Source organism: Chenopodium album, chromosome 9, assembly GCF_948465745.1.
Source record: "Chenopodium album chromosome 9, dcCheAlbu1.1, whole genome shotgun sequence".
Classification (NCBI taxonomy): domain Eukaryota; kingdom Viridiplantae; phylum Streptophyta; class Magnoliopsida; order Caryophyllales; family Amaranthaceae; genus Chenopodium; species Chenopodium album.
Window position 1 is genome coordinate 25,477,695 of NC_137842.1, and position 17,190 is coordinate 25,494,884.

The 17,190-nt window shown below is 36.9% G+C and overlaps 1 long non-coding RNA gene across 1 annotated transcript in view; it reads left to right on the plus strand.

The window, feature by feature from the left end:
- Positions 1–1,937: 1,937 nt before the first annotated feature.
- Positions 1,938–17,190, plus strand: part of LOC145559677 (uncharacterized) — a 98,634-nt gene continuing 83,381 nt past the window's right edge. The window contains exon 1 of the long non-coding RNA XR_014092862.1: positions 1,938–2,038. This is a non-coding gene — a long non-coding RNA (uncharacterized LOC145559677). The remainder of the gene's footprint in view (positions 2,039–17,190) is intronic.

The following is a 17,190-nucleotide window of genomic DNA, read 5'->3' on the forward strand; positions in this document are numbered from 1 at the left end:
ACATGATTACTTGTTGATCCCCGTTCCTAGTGTTTTATTTCCTTGGTTACTTGTTTTGTTAGTTGTTAGTATTCTATCTTACCTTCGTCTTCGACCTAGCTTAGGCGCATAATTGAAAGTGCTTGAACATTACCGTTCCTTTGGGTTCGACCCTTGACTTGCCTCTATACTCGTATTTAGGTTTGTTAAGTGTTTATAAATTTAGTTTGACCGAGGGAAGATTAGATAACGACCTAGTTTTCCCCTCGTCACTACCCTATACCCCATCCCTTCTTGTCCTATTATTCTCCCTTCCTATCGTAAAGAGCCTATTGGGGAGCCCTTTTCTATGGAAGATTTTCATGTCCCTCATTTCATCATTGTTGAGGAAGAGAGAAAATATGCAAACCAAAAATTTTGTGAGGAGGATTTGCCTTTTTTCTTTTCTTTCCCTTCTTATTTTTCCCCCTTCTTCTTCTTACTTTCTTGTTTTTCATTTTGATCCTTCTTCTTCTTTGTTTTGGCATCTCCCTTCTCACTTGCGTACAACAATCTTGTTGCATGTTCTTTTCCCGTCATTTTCCTATCTTCTCTCTTACGAAATGTGTAGTATTGCATTTGACAAGCTCTTGCGTGCATTGAATTATTATTTTCTAGAGCGGTTAAGCTTGGACCTTAAGCAAGCCTTTCTCTAGAAGTAACCCGTGTTTTATTGCTTTCATTTTCTTTTCTTTTTAGTATAGATTTTCTATCATGGAAATGTTTGTGTGTCTTTTGCTAGGTACTGATAGGTTGTCGTACACCTGTAAAAAATAATTTCCTAACAAAACCAACTAATAATGTAGTAGGGTAAGTAGGGTCGAATCCACAGAGAGATGGCTATTCAATCTAGCTTTCAAGGTATGGAGAAACTAAACTATGTCGCAAAATTGGGATAAAAATATAGTCTAAATTAAAAGAGGGAAAAAATAATAAATAAAAAGACCTAGGGTTATGGTTCACCATGTTTATAGTTCTAAATCTATCGAATATCAATAACAATTCAATCAATCAATTATCTAGAGCAATTGGTAAGCCTACAGTCAGGTCTTAACGCTCTCAATTCAACATATGTAGTTCGGTCGCTAACATAATCAGAATTGCTAATTGTAGGTAAGCCTCTAAAAGTAATATCTTTCGATTCAAACTCTTATTAACAATAATTAATCAAACAATTGATCAGGTTGCAAGATTAACAATAAAACACTATCAATTAGAGAAATCAATAATCAAAATATTAAAATTATCAATCAAGATTCATAATATAAACATGGATTCCAAAACCCTAGAAATAAACTATTCTGGCATGAAATAAATAATAAAAACTAGATCAAAGGAAGAAAACATAAATAAAAGCAAGAAAATAGAAATAAAATACCTTAATGAATAAAATTAATAAACTCAAGAACAATCCATGGAGAATCCATGGAATTGCTCATGAGAAAAACTAGGGCTAAGAAAACGAACGTAAAAACGGCCTAAGGGAAAAATAATAATCCTCACCCCTTAAAAGGTTTCACTTTACTCCCTTATGAACAGTAACTCATGTGTGAATAGCATGTGTGAAATAGCTGATGTGTCATTTTTTCCTCCTTTCCTTTGTTTTATGAATCATTCTGACTTACTTTTTACCTTGGAATTTTCTTCTTTCTCCTTTCTTGATTTTGAGTTATTATACTTCAGAGCTCTAGAAATTCAACTTAGCTTGAATGCATCAACTTTCTCACTCCTCTAATCCTCTCTCAGTTTTCTTGCTTTCTCTCTCTTATATTTCTCTTACCTAGAAGGTTATGGAGATAAAGCATGCTTTGCCAACAAGAGCTTCAAAAGTTTTGACAACCAGAGCTTTAAAAGTTTTTTTTTTTTTATTAGGTAAATTTTGATTTTTTTTAGGGAACTAATTTTGTGGCTTTTTAATTTATTTATCTAATGTGAAAACCCTAATTTCAGGGAAAAATATTCATAAAGAAAAAATGGAGAGAAGAGGAGACTTCAGATACAATATGGCGTGGTTAAGAAGGCATATCATTTACTTCGATTTACTGAATTTTGATCTTATTATATAATCCTATAGAATTTATGTTATCATATAATTAATTTACATTTCACTATTTTTAAAACAGACCGAGAAAGGCCTTGAAGCAGCAAAGTGTTTATGAGGTAATCATCCAATTCTGTAAAATACTAAATTTGCTAAATAATTAAGTTAAATTATTCTAATTAATAATATTAAGGAAACTGCAGCTTAAAGAAAACAGGAAAGGGAAAGCGTCCCGGGAAAGGAGGAAACAGGTTATGGAAGAGCATTAGTTTGTAATTCAAGACTCCTAGATAAGCTATTGAAGGTTAATTCTTTTTCTTTTTTTAGGTTGAGTTTAAGTATGTTAAAATGAAGTGAATATATTAGTTTTTTATTGGTCACTGGAATGACGACTCTGGCATTGATGACCTTGCTTAACCTCGAGATATTGTTGTTGTTGTTGTTGTTCATGTTCTTCACTCTTCTACTAGTTTGTATTCATTTTAATTGTTTTTTTTAAATTTTAATTTTGGGTTTGTTGAATTATTTGTAAGAGGCTTCTTCTTTCTCTATCTGTTAGTCCCTTTTCTAGGTGGACAATTGAGTCTGATGAGGAGAGAGAAAGAAGAGAATGATACTATAAAATGGCGTAACACAATAGTGGGATACCCATGATTGAAATCTACCCGTCTTTGGTTAATAAAGTTGATAAGAAATTCGCTAAGATCAGGGATTTCCCTCTTTATGAACGCAATAGGTACATTTCTTTTGTTGTTGTTTTTTTTTTCTCCGATTTTCAAGCCTTTTGATTGTTGATTTTAAGGGGTAATGATTGTTGATTATACTTTTATTTTAATCTACTTATTTTGAATGGGTTTTGTACTTTTGTGTTTGAATTGGGTTTTCTTGTTATTATTTTGGAATTGAAATTATCCCCAAGTTATTATCACCAGATTGTTGTGAAAATCTTTTATGAAGAAGATGATAATGATAATTTATGCCAGTTTATCTTAATTTAATTCCATGGATGGCTTTATAAAGGTTGGTTTAATGTGAATTTTTATAATCATTGAGTAAGGGCTCTTGTTTTTGGGCTTTTGCGACGAACGTCTATGTTGTCATGACATTCTCTGTCTTCATCTGGAATGGTTGGGTTCTGTTCAACCGCTTTGTTGGGGAATGCAATGGTGTTGGGGGTTAGTGCTTAAGATTGTTGGGAGATTTGTGTTTTCTACGTCTTTGGCTACTAAGAGTTTGTCGTTTAAGATGAATATGCTTTAGCTACTAGGAATTTGTTGTTTAAGATGAATTTGCTTTGGCTAAAAAGAAGTTTGTCGTTTATGATGAATGTGCTTTATTTTGATGTTTCCCAGGTAATTTTAAGGTTTTTATTTGCTTTAGAAATTCATTTAATTCTTTCAATTTCTGGTAAATATGTAGCTTTCTTGCATAAAGATTGTTTTTTGGAGAGCGAAAGATTTGATCTTTGTTGTAGTGTGACATTGGGTTGATTTATTTATTTTCTGGAGTTTGGTTTTTAAAAATGAATGTTGTGGTTAATTTATTCCGTTGGTGAAGGAATTAGGTTCTGGCTTGGTTTGGAGATGAAACAAATGGTTTTGATTGTTTAATTAGTGTGACATTGTGTGTTTATTGCTTGGCTTCCGTTTAATGATATGCTAAAATGCCTAAACTTTAGCTTAATTATGCAGTTGCTTAGAATGCTTCTTGCAAGATGGTTCTGAAAGAAGAAAAAAATTCTTTTCAATGGTTTGTTATTAGCTGTTCAAGAGAGTAGATTGTCTAGATTTTTGTTCTTCTTAAATTAGTTGCAATAGGATATATAGCTTATATGTGCTAAGATCATTACTAGGATCATAAAAGTTGATAGAAATGTTGCCTTGCTGGCTTGGATTCAATACTTGCGAAGTTGCGATCTTTCATTTTGGAAAATGAAATGTTTGGGAAGTCCGGCAGGTGGAACTCAGTTGTGTTCTATTCATTGTCGAATTTCAAAATCCTGGTCAGGCCTTTGGCTTGAGGTAGCAATTTGACATAAGGATGATAAGTCAACTTCTAAAGGAAAATCTATATAATTTGCCAATAACATCACCCTCCCCGCTATTATCATAAAACGATATAGTATGCATATGTGAATCTTGTGCTTATAGGTTTGTTCTTCTCTTTTAGCAACATATGAGATGTTATAGACTTATTGCATAAACTCTTAAATCAATATATTTGGTTTGACAGATGTCATACTCACAAATATATACATTTGTTGCCCAACCTGTGCCTAATGAAAACCAGTAATATGAATTGAATGTGACGAAATTTTGAATGTCACTAGAGAAAGGAGATGCGAATGATGCGAAAATTGCTAGCGAATCATTGTAATAGGTTCTTGTTAATTTCTACCCTCTTGCAGGGCAGTTAACTATTAGCCCTGATGGTAAATTGATCGTTGATTGTACTAGGGAAGGACCGTTGTTTGTCAAGGAAGAGGCGAATTTTTATGTTAGAGCTGGTGGGAATAGTTGGTGTTGATCCCATGTTGCTAAAGAACCTTTTTTATGATGTTCCTTTTGCTGAAAAATATCATTAAGACTCCTATTTTAACTTGTTTAGGTATTTTTTTTTTCTATTTTTGAAGTTCAAAAATTTTATATATGTATTATTTTTTATCCCTATCTAATAAATAATTTGGTGAGATTTACCTAAAATGGTTGGGAAATAAATTGCTATATGAGATGTTTATACTATTAATGTCTTTATAGTCATTTTTGCATGTATTGACATAGGAAGTTTAATACTACTTGCAACATCAAAATCGGGTAATAGCAATTTATTTATAGTGTCCTTTGTAAATTTATATTGATGTTCAATACTAGCCTCTATATAGTAAATTTGATTTATAATTATGACCTTTTTGTGTCCAAGTTAGTTTATAGAATTAATTTTGGTTTGGTTTTTGTATGTAAGGATAATGCCTTAGTGCTTTGATTGGACTATTAGTTTCATTTTTATAAACCTATTAAAATGTTTAGCTACTTTTTTTTTTGCATACTTTGATCCAAGTGGAATAATGTGATTGTACCATATAGTTTAATCTATGGATGTTAGTTCTGTTTAACACTCGTTTCATGCTTTAGCATTTGTGGTGGAATCCTAGAATAGCTATTTCAGCTACTAACTATGCCTTCCTGTCTGAGGTACTGTCGTTGGGATTTCTATCTCGATCCTGAATATATTGATTGTTGTCAGTTCATTCTATTTATGAATACAACATGCAAGCATAGAGGTTTTGTTATGATATCATATTATGTCAGTTTTTTTTCCTTGTAAATACTTTTCCGTTTTTATTTTCGTTAGGCTTTCAAGATCTTAAGTTACTTTCTCTTCATTGAAGTTTTTAGGACCTCCATCTGAGAAGGGTATCAATCAGGGAACATTAGTAATCTTTAATTTGGATCTATCGATTTCAACTTTCAAATGAGGAACTGCATCTAATATTTGGGGCTTGTGGAGAGGTCAAAGAGGTGATTGAGTTTTCCTCTTACATATGCTTTGTGTTTATTAGTTTTCATATTTTGGTAGCTGACAATAATCTTACTTGTTACCTTCTACTGGTAAAACTCTACATCAATAACCGCAATCCACATCTATGTTGTAACCCTTGTGCACTTTTACTCTATAGATATGAGATCACAACTCAGGACGGATGAGAGATCATAAAGAATTTAGGAGATTAGATCGATGTTGGCTATCGTGAAAATGATATGAGGTAATATGATCAATAGCTACAACTTAGATGCTGCTTATGAATTAAAATTTACATCAAAGAACAATTTAATGTCTATCAGACATGAAATGACTTACACTAGAGCACTAGCAGATGCTCAGTTGCTTGTACGACATCAAGATATATATAGCTCATCATGTTGTTTTTAGTGTAAACATTAAATTGATGTACATTACATCAAGATTTATAGCCACAAATGTTGTAGCTACAATTTTTTTTTTGGATGTATACTTATATTATAATTTTGTTTTACAATTATATTCAAAATATCTGAGCTTGATTTTAACCAGTTTTACAAGCCCTTTTGCTACTAATTTACACAATAATACATTAATACACTTAACATTACACGTATTAGTTGCATATCATAGCAAGCTCTAAATAGTGGTTATATATGCAATAAAGTGACATTGATAGTTTGATAATATTAACTATTTAGTGTAGAAATTACAATAAACATTGCAAATTGTGGAAGAGACATATTGTCCATGAAAGAGGGAATGGAGAGAAATTAGTGAACATGAAAAAATCAAACTTATTATTAATCTCTTTAGAATAAAATATTTTAACCTTGTGGTATAATAGTTTTAAATTGTTAACTAATTGCTTCTTTTTTGTTTCTATAACCAATTAGCCATAATAGATTATATCAATGAAAAGATAGATAGGTTTTTCATACTTGTGAAACCATAAGAAAGAGGTTTATATGCAAGCATGAATTAACTATGAACATCACAAATTTATATAAATATTTATATGAGAGAGAGAGTTATCACTTTTAAGAGGTCATGTGTTGAGTAAAATTTCGGTGAAAATAAAACACTTAAAAAGGTTACTAAAGAAGGTAAACGGTTTATATAATCACTGTAATAGTATGACATAAAATTAAATACGTAGTATTAATCATTTTAGAAAAAAAGTAACATTCTGACCATTAAGCTAAAGAAAGTCATTATTCCTACTTGACATATGACTTAGCAAGTTAGCATATATGGTGTACAAAATGTCACTCAATTCGATTATTTGTTATTGACAATGCTTATTATTCTACACTAACAACATGACATGTGCAAATAATTTTGTTTGATATATTTGCTTACTAAGCTACACGTACTATACATTCATTACACGGTGCACTTGTAACCCATCATAACTTATACCAATAGTATAAGGTAGATACACCTTAATGTTGCATCGTATGTATTTGGCCACAAATTTTTCATGCAAGAATAAGACAAATTCAAGCATTCTAAATAACTTACTAATATAAAATAAGAATTTTTTTACAAATTACTTTTTAAACCCTCAACCATTCAAAAAAATTTAGTTAATAATCTAATAAATAAATTATACATTTAAGTATTTCAAAAACCATGTACAATCACTAACTATTAATGCAATTCAATTTATCAATATGTAAATTCACTAATTAATATTCATTAATTCATAATTATCTAAACAAAACCTACACATTATCCAAAAGATATCACTTTTCCAGTCTCACACACTAACAACACCACATTGCTTCGCACGCAACGCGCGTGTAGCACCGCCCTAGTCCTTTGAAGTATTTATAAACTTCTTAAATCTTATTTAAAACTAATTAAAGAAAAGAAAGAAGAAAATATAAATTACATAAGTTCCAATGCTATTGGGCGATAGATGATGATGTGGCAAAAAACCGTAAGTGGGGTCGAGGGATCGATACAAGTTATATGTGCACCGATAATGCTTCGTGGGCTTCTTTAGCTGCTCGGCAAAACCTGCGGGTGCAGGCACAGCCTGCGGGCTGGCAGTAGCACCTGCTGGTGTCGAGTGGTTGCGGGATAGGGGCGCATCAATAATCCCTCAGGTGGCTGACTGCATCACTCGGATTCAAACCCCTATAACTTCTGTTCTAGGAATCTTCTTGGAACGTGTGACCTATCATTGGAAAGATTTTCAAGTTCAGTTTCTAACGCAACTTTAATCGCTTCAATACGAATTGTAGAACTCAAGTTATGATCAAAAGAGTGGACAAAGGTCAGTTTTGACACTTTGTAAACAATCGTTTAACTTTGTTTCTAACTCAAATTTGATTCCGAAAGGTGCATAGCGACCCTTATGAATGCTATATTCATTCCTCGTGCATATTAATCTCAAAATCTTCGATTAATAAACTCAATTCATCGGCTTCCATCTAAATATCATAGGAATCTACTATAAACACTCTAAAAGCGTCCAAATGACTATAAAATCACCTGAAACATTAAGAAAAATACAACATAGTGTAATAGAGAACAAAACAAACAACTTATGCATTTGCGTCCTAAAAAGCAACAAAAAGACCTTAAAAGCTACTACAAACTTAGCATAAACGTGCTTATAAATCCTATATGAATGTGATTTATCAGGTTCATGACTTGATGTACTTTGGTGCTTCGATTTGGATCAAGAATCAAGGAAGTTTGACTCCTATTTTTGCTAGAATATGGAAGGCAAGGTTCACTTCTTGAGGAAATTAGCTTTGAAAGGTTTAATTGGGACATTTGCGGGTATTTACACCCACTTAATATCCGGTAATATCTTTCGTTGCTCTTTCTCAAGTGGATGATGACTTGTTGGATATATGTTGGTTTATTGGATTGATCTTTTTGTTTTCCCCTACCATGGTTTCTATGATTTATGTTTGAGTGTATTGTCTCATTCAAGCCTGGAGAAGGGTATTCTATCATATTTGATGGGATTTTGATTCATGTATGCTATGCACCTTTGTATATACTTTTCCATATTCTTATAGTTTGAAAAACTCCAAAAAGATTTTTATTTTTATCAAGGCAAAATTACAATGTGTTTTGTTTAATTCTTGCTTTGGTCATAATACTTTTGGACTCGTATAGTTGAATGATTTTCTTCTTAAATGGTGATGGTGTGCCCAGTTTGAGAGTATGTTTGGTTGATTCTAGGATAGAGTATACTAAGGTAGTCTCATAGAACTTTTGGAACCTTGAAGCCGAGTTCTATTTTTTTGAAAATTTGCAATTGCTCCGTTTTGGTGAATTTGAAGCTTATAGTGAGTTTTTGCTACAAACTTGTGAGGTTTCATGATTTTCAAGCCCACTTCAATTAATTGCATGAGCGGCATGGATCCCTGACTATTGCGGACCTAATCTTGAATCTTGACTCATAATTCTCAAACACGAGACCGAACCATCTAGGGAGGACAAAGGCATCTTTTCGGGGTGGTAATTTTTCTTTTTCTAGGTTAATCTTCTTTATTTCTAGTTATTGGGTTTACATTTGCCTTTTTGCTAACCATTTGAGACTTTTCCCTTCTTTTCAAGCCACATCTTTAGAACTTTGAGCCTTTTTTTTCTTTGTGTTCCATTTTTGGTTTTTGTGAAGCAAATGATCATGTTCTTGGAGTTTGTGGTATATGAGTTTGGAATTTTGGTTCTATTTGTAAGCAAGCTTGTGTTTTGTATATTTTGTAAATAATGGCAAATGAATAATGGAAAAAGCCGTCCAAAGTTAAAAAAGGAAAGGACATAATAATGCAAAGTTGTAAGAGTTGTCCATAGTTAAAAGAGGCAAGGGAAATTCCTTTGAATATATGCATAAAAAGAAAAAAAATGTGAAAAATGAGAAAATTCAAAAATATTTTGATGTGAATCTTTTCTCCCTTTCTAAGCATTGAGGACAATGCTTCATTTAAGCTTGGGGAAGAAGCGTTAATGCTTTTTGTATATATGTTTGTGAGTATAGCTTTGAATAAGCTTGGGGGTGTTAGTTTGTTTTTGTTTGGTGACTACTTGATTGTGATTCTAAGAAAGGGCTCGTTCTTTGCTTCACTATTAAGGATACCGCCAAATTTTTAAATTTTAGCGTACCCTCAAACGTTTTCCTTTACGTTACAACCATTGGGAAAGACCTTTCGACCTAGAGGTTGAGTCACATATCGAGGGAGGGCATTATGAGTTAAAGCCTAAGGAAAAGGGATGCAAAGTCAAGATGTCGAGAAACCTCATGTCTATTTGTTTTTCTGGTTCCTTCGAGGAACTATAATGACGCTCACTAAAAAGTAGATTTGAAGCTAATTGGGAGAATGTGCTTAAATATTTTGAGATAAAAGTGAATTGGGTTTCTTTAGTTCTCTATGCTTAGCATATACTATGTTTCAATCAACCTTAGAAATCTTAGAACGTGCACTCCCTTACTTGTTTATAAAGATTTGCATTCATTTATGCTTGTACATTTGAAAAAAGTCTTTTCATGAACATTTGTTTGCTTTTCTTGTTTTTTAGTTTCTTTTTCATGCTTTGCCTTGTTTGTATTATTACGAGAGTTATAGGTTAATCTCTTAGGAAACCTTTACGAGAGCATCACTAGTCCTCTATGGCGATCTAGGGGTCTAAATGGCTTGTCTTTAGTTGCTAAAACTGACTATGATTCTTAAGAAAGTGAGTTAGTGCATATTCTTGTCTCTTCTCTTGTTTTTGTTTGTTTGAATAAGATCGCCATTTCTTCCTTGGTTTTGTTTTTCTCGAGGACGAGCAAAAGGTAAGCTTGGGGGTATTTGATGGGTGACATAAATGACACCCATTTGATGAGAATTTAGGTTGATTTCTTCCTCTTTTCATAGCTTTCATGCTCAATAAGTGCCTAGTTTTATGCTTTTGCTCTTGGTTTTACCTTTCCTTTCTTATTTTGTAGCTTTTGTGCATTTTATTGGTTTTTCTACTCTTTTCTCCTTTATTAGCTATTTTTTGTGGTTGTAGGGATTGTACGAGGTCCGGGTCTTGATATTGGTGATTTACTAAGGTGGAAGATGCTTTTGGAGAAAGCTCACGGCAATTGGAAAGCTCAAGATGCAAGGAAGTGGATTCTCCAAGATCTAGCTCTTAAACTTTCAAGTCGTGCTCTCATGAAGATGGGGTGTTGAACCCACAATCAAGTGCTTTTGGGAATGTCTCTCTTAGTGTTTATCATCATCATGTTGCGCGTTCATTCAAAGACCTTAGCAAACGCAGGAAGCCGCGAGAAGATCGAAAAAACCCAGAAACGCGCAGGCGCGCAAAGCACGGGAGCGGGTGCGCAGCCCCTATGCGCGGGCGCCCCACCCTTGCTCGCGCAGCCTTGCCTCTCTGGGTACTTCCTTGCTCGGTTTTTTTTTAGCGCCTTCTATATACATCTTTGTAACCCAACTTTTGGGGCAAGTTTTAGAATAGGTTTTGGGGAGAATATGAATTCATAATTTTAGCTTAGTTGAGAGCTTCTCTCTCTAGTTTTAGGGTTAGTTTAGGAGTAGATTTTAGAGAGAGAAAGTGAGGAATTTCAATGGTGATTGAGATATTGAAGATTCAATGGTGACAATTGTGTTGAAGATCTTCTCTATTATCAATGAGCATTTCTAACTCTATCTCATTTTATTGATTTGTTTAATATTCTTGTATGTTTGGGTTGATTTTGATGTTTTATGCTTGATTAGTGTAGTCGTTCTCCTTATATTGTTGATTCTTGATTTCTTTAGTTGTTAGTTGATTAGATGATGATGTTAGAGTAGTTGTTTTCTAGGGATTGGGTGAAACTTGTATGATTGATTGATTGTGCATAATTTGGGGATTGTGTTGATTAATTGTTGAGATTAAATCGATTAATGGAAGTTTGCATGTGTGTAATTCAATTAGGCCTTTAGAATTACTATAGATTGCATTGTAGTTTCTCATGATACAGACCATTGATTTAGGAATTGCAATTGTTGATTGAGCTTGATTAGTGATGCTCCTAGTTAGATTCTCTCGTAGTTAGCGCTAGTTTGACCTCTAGGGGATATCTTATTGACTCTTTTGATTTAGCTTGCTATTAGTTTTCATAACCATTGACTTACATGTATTTCCAAGTTTCTACAATTGTCATGATTACTTGTTGATCCCCGTTCCTAGTGCTTTATTTGTTTTGTTTCTTTGTTTGGTAGTTGGTTAGTGTTCTCTTTTTATCTTGGACTTCGACCTAGCTTAGGCACATAATTGAGAGTGTTTGAACATTACCATTCCTTTGGGTTCGACCCTTGACTTGACTCTATACTAGTATTTAGGTTGGTTAAGTGGTTATAAATTTAGTTTGACCGAGGAAGGATTAGTTTCAGCGACCTAGTTCCACCCCTCGTCAGCCACCTTCGTCCGAGGTGGCCCGAAATGAACCCGTCCACAAGGACGGAGGGGATGAGCCGACTCTGGAGAACACGACCAGTCACGACATAGCTCCGTATGTTGAGTTTTTGGGAACTAAGATTCCTGGTTCTCAAACTGGTGGAGAGCTGCCCTCCCCGCCCAGGGCGGCCGAGTAGCCCCAGCTGGCGCCCCCTCCTGAGGGCGTCCACGCTTTGCAAATATCTCAAAAGGTACTTGTACCTCTTCGTCCTTTTCCCTTTTGATATTTTTGTTTTCTTTTCTTCAGAACTTTAACTTGTTTTTATTTTGCAGAAACTTCTGAGGATTTGGACGTTCGTGCCCCTGATTCTTCCTTAAATGGGGCCGAACGCAAGACTGTCCGGGACTCTATTCAAAAGTTCGTCCCGTCCTAAACTCAGGACAAATACCGGGATATCCATGATAGGCACCTCGGTCCAATGACCAACAGCTGCGTTGAGGTAGACTTCTGGTTCTTCAACCAATCTACTTAGCCAAATTTTTGCTATTTTGCTTTCTTTTACTAATTATTTTCTGTTCGTACGCAGCTTCTCCTTAGGCTCTTTGCCTTCTAAGACTGGCGTCTGAGAAGAGGCGCAAGCTCGAGGCAGCCTAGATAGATCTCCACAAGCTGTAGGACGTAAACACCTGCCTGCCGGCCGTAGAGACGGCTCACCATCAAACGCTAACGAATGCTCTATCCGAGAAAGTTACTTGGTTGAATGAGGACATCGTCAAGATGGACGATGCTCTTAAGCTGGAGAAGCTGGCAAACAAGGCCCTTACCAAAGAGAGGGACAAGGTCGTCTCGCTTGCGGCCAGTATGCAGGAGGCAGCCGACACCTCGGACCAGCTAAGGATTAAGCTAGAGACCAGCCAGGAAGCCTTGAACGCAGCTCTTCAAGCTGCGGATGAGAGCAACCAGGAGGCCGAGCGTTTGAGGATGGAGGTAGAAGAGATAAAAAATCAACTAAGTGCTCCAAGGCCTATTCCTCCAGCTGACGTTGTCCGCATCGAACAGACAACACTCACTCGCCTCAAAAACCGTTTTGAGGACGTCGTTGCCATGACGGTGGAACCAGACAAGCTTTCTTATTATTATGAGCGGTTCACCAAAAGGCTGGACTTGCTCATTATGAATGAAGTGTGTGAGGTTGTTGGTCAACCTTACTTTCCCTTTGTCGAGACTCCCGGCTACAACGAAAATGAAGCCGAGGGCGACGATGAAGAGGTGGTCGAGGATGAGGTCCCCCCTAATGATAACGCGGCCAATGCCGATAATGCGACCAATGACGACAATGCTGATAATGGGGGGTATGATGCGGCCTAGTGAGGAGCCTCATCTACAGCTTATTTTAAGCTTTTGGTCTTCAATTTTTGTTTTCTATCTGCCTTCATTGTGAACAATTTTTATTGGCCGCCTGTTTTGAGCGGTCTTTGTAAGGATTTCACCGCCTTCTTAGTGGTTTTAATTTTTAATTCAACTTGCTGCCTTCTGAGCGATTTTTTGGATTTTCGTACTAGGCAATTTTTATGCATTTACATTATTTTTTTATATATGCTTATTGCTCATTCGTACAAGTACTGAGGGTATGCCCCTTTATTCGGCATGTGCCTAGTCCAAATTCCAGGTGCTTTGATTAACTTAGTAGATTTATACCTTGAAGGGTATGACTATATTTAGTTAATTAAATCATATATAATTATTCCCCTTGGACTAGGTGAACGCCGAATCAATTTTAAAGTATACGGCCTTTGTTGGCTTTTGGTTGAGTCGTCCGTTGAAACTATCCCACGAACAGGCTCAAGAAATTCCAAGTATGAACTCAACTTATGAATTCCTATTTACTAGGCTCGGTTGCCTAGTGAATCCTTGCCCTAAACTAGGCTATTTATGCCTTAGACAATTTTTATTTCCCTCTTGGTCTACAAGTCGTCTTGATAGGGTCGAACAGTTTGACTAGCCTTTAAGCTTGTTGACCGAGTGGCTAATCAAGGTATGCCCTTGCTATTTTCAACAGTCAACATTTTATTTAAATGTGGCCGAGTGACTTGGCTAATGATGCCCTCTATTAACTTTTTAAGTAGCCGCCACATGACTAGTGCACGAATGCCTACTGTTAGGATTTTCACTCAGCCAATTCAGTTTATCGCTCGACTTAGTGTGGCCGAGTCAATTCATTATGTTGGATTCTCATTGAGGTCCTACTCGGCCTACACTTCATTCCCTACGTTGGGAAGGTCCGAGTTGCTATGTTGAAGCAACATTGGTTTCTCATTTCAGGTGCCCATCAGGCTTATTTGTGGTGCCCGACAAGCATAGTTGTGAACATCTAAGTTTTCAATTTTATTCGGCATTTTTAGCTTGCTATATTATGAACATAACTATAGAAAATAAAATTAACAACAATGCTTGACTTTTCATTAATATTTGTCAAAATTTTACATTGTTGGTGGTCGTTCTTCTTAATTACATCGTTCGCCCATGAAGGCTTAGTTAGACTAATTGGTCATAAAGACTAATGCAAAATTTGGCTGATAAGCTTTAAATTTAATATTTTTTTCAAATTGTCTGTATTCCACTTTCGAGGAATAGGACGGATGTCTAAGGCTTCAAGACGATAAGTACCATCTCTCACTTCTTCTGTAATCCGGTAGGGCCACTCCCAATTTGGGGTGAACTTCCCATCTTCATTGGCTCGGCCCACAACTTCTATCTTCCTTAAAACCAGATCCCCATCTTCAGCGGACGCTTAGACACTCGGCGATTGTATGCCTTTGTCATCCTCAGATGATAGATTTCGTGTCTGAATGGCGCATTGCCCCTAGCTTCCGGAAGGAAGTCTAGAGCAGTCTTCATGGCCTCCCAATTGACCGATTCATCATACAACATCACCCTGAGGGTAGACTCGTACATCTCAATTGCGAGAACTGCCTCAGCACCATAGAAAGAAAAGAATGGGGTCTCCCCTGTGGAGCTTTTTGCTGTTGTTCGTATGGACCATAACACATTAACCAACTCATTGGCCCATAGGCCGCCTGCTTTTTCAAGCTTACGCTTGATACCATTGGAGATCAACTTGTTATAGGCCTCTACTTGGCCGTTGGCTTGTGGTCAGCCGACTGAGGCGCAGCAATGAGCTATGCCATGGTCTCCCAACTATTCTTTGAGCTGGCGCGTTTCGAATTGGGGTCCATTATCGAACACCATTGATTGTGGCACCCCATAGCGAGTAATTATGTTTTTCAAAATAAAAGCTGACATGTCCGTCTACTTAATCCGTCGGACGACCTTGGCCTCGACTCACTTTGTGAAGTAGTCGACTGCTACCAACACATACCGCCTTTGCCCTGATGCTGGCGTGTACGTCCCAAGATGTCCATGCCATGTTTTGCAAAAGTAGGCATTGTCGTTCCTCTTGTCATTCTTCCAGGAGACGGTGCCCTCTTCAGGGGGCACCCATATGCTGAAATTACCGGATAGGGGGCGCATAAGTTTGAAATTCTCCAAGTCCTTTTCCATGTTTTCTCTATCTTTGGCAGAGACGTGGATCTTGAAGGGGTCGTCTTTCTCACTCCATTTTTTCCTCTCCTTCACCTCACTATCCTCAAGCGGTGAGATAGGTTCGTCACTGCTCTCAGAACTGGAGGCAGAGCTTTCTCTAGATGACTCCTCATCCTGCGAGCAGAGCATAGAGACGGCTTCCTCACCGTCTCTCTTATCGCATTCATCGACGAAGGAATCTGCAGGGGTTGAAGTGGCACGCGAAGGAGACCTCTCAGCAGCCGTCGGGTTTTCCCTACCTGACGTCTCCCCCTCAGGCGGTTTCTCGCCTGAGCCCTCGCTTATATAATCAGGATCTATGGCCGTCTGCATTGTCCGAGCCATTGTGTCCTGCACAGACACAAAGACGGTCGGATTCCAAGCATAAGGGTGGTCCCAACACCCCGAGGCGGCACTCCCTGTCCTAGACTCAGCCGTACTAGGAGACCGGCTGGACTCTAACCTAGGCTGTGCCGTGTGTGTTTGTGATGCATCCAATTATTTCAAGAAATATATACAAGCAAAAATAATGAAAAGAGCTGAGAGAGACTGAGACGGTACCTTTACATTTGATATCTAAAGGTAAGACAGAACCGGCTGTGGTAGATGGGAACGAGCTTGATTGCTTGCGCTTGACACAGACGTAAAAGAAGACTCTCTCTCTCTCTAAGTTTATCTCTCCTATTGTTTTTGTAAACGTACAAAATAATGAGGGTAAACGGCTATATATAGGGGGTAAATTCGGGGGCATCTCTATAATTTCCGCAGAAGGTGAACAGTCAAAAACTGGCAGTAAAATCACCCCCTAATGGAAGAGTGACACATGTCACAGATGCCACGTGGAATGCCACGTCACATCTGTGAGGGGCAAATGTTTGGGGTAATTTTACCCTACCACGTGGTTCAATCAAAAAGTGACACGCGTCACGTGTCACCTTAGGGTTAGTCCAAAATGGACCGACCCCTATTTGACACGTGTCATTCTAAAGAAATGGGAAAAAGGCGGCCTTCATGGCCCAAATCCCGAGAAAGCCGCAATGCGGCGCAGCCCACCAATGATTAGGGCTTGATGATCTAATCAGGGGCACAATTCCCAAGAATTGGAGGCACGTTTTACCATTTATTACACATTTATTCTTTGAAAGAGACATCTCGAGCATGGAATCCGAGCAGATACCCACCTAAATTTCTGCACCTTTTTACTCCTATTCAAGTTACTAACTTGATCGTCGGAGGTGGAGCTCAACCTACCCGTAGTCTCCGTTGTTTTGCAGGTGCAGCTCACGCCGGACAAGACTTTGTGACATAACTCTCCTGAGGGACAAAAACACCCAAAATAGGAACCTCGTTAGGCTGAAAATGGGGCCAATGCTGATGATGTGTCTGATGCTAATAATGGTACCGAGGAAGCAACCCAGTGAGGAGCCTTCCTCTTCTGCAACTTTTAGCTTGTCTTTCCCTTTTCTGTTTCTGTTAAACAATTTTAATTTTATTGATGCCTGTTTTAAGTGGCTATGTAAAGATATTTTGCCGCCATCTGAGCGGTTTTTAATTTATGCTAGTTTTGCCGCCTTTTGAGCGGTTTTATACATTTTAGAAATTTTGCCCAATTTATTTATGCTTTTTATTGCTTTTCGTA